General features: G+C 53.7%; 1 long non-coding RNA gene across 1 annotated transcript; it reads left to right on the top strand.

Annotated features, from left to right (window-relative positions):
* The first annotated feature begins 2,666 nt into the window (after nucleotides 1-2,666).
* LOC311442547 lies at nucleotides 2,667-3,686 on the top strand. The gene is made up of 3 exons (XR_014696733.1): nucleotides 2,667-3,156; nucleotides 3,430-3,483; nucleotides 3,584-3,686. It is a non-coding gene; the product is annotated as an uncharacterized lncRNA (long non-coding RNA).
* The last annotated feature ends 348 nt before the right edge of the window (nucleotides 3,687-4,034 follow it).

The raw sequence follows: 4,034 nt of genomic DNA, 5'->3' as shown, positions 1-4,034 counted from the left end.
GGGTACTGCAGGCGGCCGGGGGGCGCGCATGCGCGGAGACGCCCGCGGGCGCCCTCTGCCGCCACCTGCTGGTGGGAAAAGGGTACTGCAGGCGGACGGAGGGCGCGCATGCGCGGAGACGCCCGCGGGCGCCCTCTGCCGCCACCTGCTGGAGGAAATCGAGTACTGCAGGCGGCCGGGGGGCGCGCATGCGCGGTGACGCCCGCGGGCGCCCTCTGCCGCCTCCTGCTGGTGGGAAAAGGGTACTGCAGGCGGCCGGGGGGCGCGCATGCGCGGTGACGCCCGCGGGCGCCCTCTGCCGCCACCTGCTGGTGGGAAAAGGGTACTGCAGGCGGCCGCGGGGTGCGCATGCGCGGAGAGGCCCGCGAGCGCCCTCTGCCGCCACCTGCTGGTGGGAAAAGGGTACTGCAGGCGGCCGGGGGGCGCGCATGCGCGGAGACGCCCGCGGGCGCCCTCTGCCGCCACCTGCTGGTGGGAAAAGGGTACTGCAGGCAGACGGAGGGCGCGCATGCGCGGAGACGCCCGCGGGCGCCCTCTGCCGCCACCTGCTGGAGGAAATCGAGTACTGCAGGCGGCCGGGGGGCGCGCATGCGCGGTGTCGCCCGCGGGCGCCCTCTGCCGCCACCTGCTGGTGGGAAAAGGGTACTGCAGGCGGCCGGGGGGCGCGCATGCGCGGTGACGCCCGCGGGCGCCCTCTGCCGCCACCTGCTGGTGGAAAGCGAGTACTGCAGGCGGCCGGGGGGCGCGCATGCGCGGTGACGCCCGCGGGCGCCCTCTGCCGCCACCTGCTGGTGGGAAAAGGGTACTGCAGGCGGCCGCGGGGCGCGCATGCGCGGAGACGCCCGCGAGCGCCCTCTGCCGCCACCTGCTGGTGGGGAACGGGTACTGCAGGCGGCCGGGGGCACGCATGCGCGGTGACGCCCGCGGGCGCCCTCTGCCGCCTCCTTTTGGTGGAAAACGAGTACTGCAGGCGGCCGTGGGGCCGTGCATGCGCGTTGCTTATTACGTCGTTGGGTTTTTTGCTGTGTAATTTCCTACGCTCCTAGATTTTTCTTCATATGTAAATCACACAGAATCACAGATCTTCTAGGTTGGAAGAGACCTCAAGATCATTGAGTCCAACCTCTGACCTAACACTAAAGTTTGAGCTAATTCCCGTGGAAAATATTTCATTTACTTTCTTGGTTGTATTGTCCTTTCTATGTTCAAAGCTGAGGCATAAATACAGTAAATTTTGCTTCTAGAAACACCCCAGTTCTCTTGTCTGCACTCTGCATGCTGTAAACTAGGAATAGGCACAAAAAAAACCAAACAAATTAATTAATAAAAGAACACAGCTGCTGCTGCTCCTGCTCTCTTTCTTGTGGTTTGCCCCCTCCCCTTTCCCAGGTGATTGGGTTTGGGTGCTGGGCGGGGCCAAATGGTATAGGAGCCCCAGGCACGGTATCAGAGAGCTCCTTCTGCCCGGGCTGCTCTTTGGGGTCAGTGCTTTGTTGATGCTTCTGTTAGCTACATGCAGGGTTCTTTTGGTGGGTCAGGGTCTGGTACGATCTTTTAGAGGAAACCGATCTAGTAGTATGTGCATTTATTGCTTGAAGCTCTTTGGAGGTGATTAATTGTTATAGCACATTTATGGATAGGATGTCAATGTTATTTTGTGTGTTTGCTTTGTTGTTCTAGGTCCCTCGTGATTTTTGCAGGGTTACAGGGCAGATGCCACCAGATCTACCCCTTTTGTTGTTTTTGTTTTGTTTGATTTTTTTTTTCTTGTTTTTTCTTTTTCTTTTTTGGAAGGGGGTTTGGGATTTGAGCGTCCTATTTTTTTGGGTTTGGGATTTGAGCATCTCAATTTTGCGGGTTTGGGATTTGAGCGTCTTAATTTATTGGGTTGGGGGTTTTAGGCATAGGACTTCAGGGGTTTAGTGTGGTAAATAGTTTGGGTTAGGTCTGTAGGGGTTTCGAGGATGTTTAGGGATAGGGCTTGAGGCTTTTTTGTGTAAGGGCGGGAAGGGCTAGGGTTACAGTGAGTGCTGTTAAATGTAGTTCTCGAAAACTCGGCCTCTGATTGGCCGTGCTGGCTGTCCAGGGAGTTCTGGTAGGTGTAGTTTTCCGGCACCAGGCTTCCGGTAGGCCGTGTTGACTGCCCAGAGCATGCCGGGAGATGTAGTTCTGGGACTCCGAACTTCCGGGAGGCCATGTTGGGTGCCCAGAGCATGCCGGAAAATGTAGTTCTGGGACTCCGGACCTCCGGGAGGCCATGTTGAGCGCCCAGAGCATGCCTGGAAATGAAGTTCTCGGGAACTAGGGTTGGGGTTAGGGACTAGGGCTGGGGCTAGGGCTAGAGTTTAGGGTGCGGGTTGGGGTTAGGGCTAGGGCTAGTGAATGCTGGTTCTCTGTGTTTGCAGATGACGGTGAGCGTGTTTAAACTAATTCCAGTTGAAGAAGTTTCAGTTACTTGCTTGGTGCCGTTATCAGTTCAACATTAAAAGCTGCAGCAAAAGCAAAAAGGGGATTTTTGCTTCTAGAAACACCAGAGGTCTCTTGTCTGCTCTCTGAATGTTTTTGAGATAAAACAGATTTTAAAAAACAAAGGAAAAAAACAAAACAAAACACAGCTGCTCCTTTTGCTCTCTTCCTACTTTCTTGTGCTTTGCCCCTCCCCTTTCCCAGGTGATTGGGTTTGGGTGCTGGGCGGGGCTAAATGCTATATGAGCCCCAGGCACGGCATCAGAGAGCTCCTTCTGCCTGGGCTGCTCTTTGGGGGCAGTGCTTTGTTTTTCCTTCTGTCCGTTGCAGGGTTGTTTAGGCAGGCTGGAGTCTATGGATTTCTGGATTTTAAGTGCTTGGAATTCACTTAGGAGAGGGATGTTTAGTAGGGGCTGCTGGCTCAGTTTGGGGCGTGGTTGTCACTGCAGTTATTTTCCTACAGCCAATAGAGTAAAATTCCAGTTTGCCTTTTAGAGGTGCTATAAGTGGGTAAAGAGAACAGATGGAAGTGTGTGCCACGTGGGGTAGGCAAGCGGCTGAGGTACAGGAGGGGATGAGAGTATGTGATTTTTTTTCTGGGGATGAAATGGAATCAATTTTGTTGGTGTATAATCTGTTCTGCTCCTAGATTTTTCTTTCAATGTGAAGAAAAGTTTGAGCTAATTCCAGGTAAGAAAGTTCCAGTTACTTGCTGGGTCGTATTGTCCTTTCAATATTCAAAGCTGCAGCAAAAGCATGGGGATTGTTACTTCTAGAAACACCCCAGTTTTCTTGTCTGCACTCTGCATGCTGTTGAGCTAAAGCAGACTAAAAAATAAATAAATACAGGAAACACACACAAAAAACAACAATAACAAAACAAAAAAAACACACACAAAAAAAAACCACCATTGGCTGACTTGTTGTGAATGCAACGATCATTTAATCCCTTTGTTTTCCCAGGTGGTGTGGATGATACTGGTTGCAGTGTTGGAGCTTGGATTTGGAGAGGAACAGGTGAGCATAGTTGTATGTTTCATCAGCAGTAGTCAGCATTGTGGAGAAGGTGAGCAATGGGGCCGGCGTCCTAGTGAATGCTGGTACTCTGTTTTTGCAGCTGATGATGAGCCTGGCAATTGCCTAAGATGACAACCAGTGCCTGTGCATTTCTTGAAGCGGAGGGAATTTACCATGCAGCAACCTGAGAGCTAAGTTGGGGGGCACCTGGTATTTGCATATCTGGGGTGGCTAATGGGAGCTGGGAGTCAGAGCAGCATGGTGCCTGCTGGCTGACTAGACTTGGTGCCACGGTGAGGGTGGTTCAGGCTGGGTCACGTTCAGGCTGCTTGTGGCTGGGTCGCCAGGCTAATAGAAGCAGCGGGATTATTTTGTAGCGTGAGTGCGTGCGCCAGGCAGGACAGTTTCCTTCTGTTCGTCTGTGTTGTAGTGTTGCTTCTGCAGCGTCTGTTCTGTGCTTCTCGGGTCTTGATATCCTTCTAGCTTTTTACACTGGACTGACCAGACAGGCGACTTGGTAGCGGTGCTGAAGGGCCTCAGTGCTTGTTTTG

The sequence above is a fragment of the Aythya ferina genome, assembly GCF_964211825.1.
Source record: "Aythya ferina genome assembly, chromosome: 11".
Lineage (NCBI taxonomy): Eukaryota > Metazoa > Chordata > Aves > Anseriformes > Anatidae > Aythya > Aythya ferina.
This window is presented reverse-complemented; position numbering and strand designations above follow the sequence as displayed.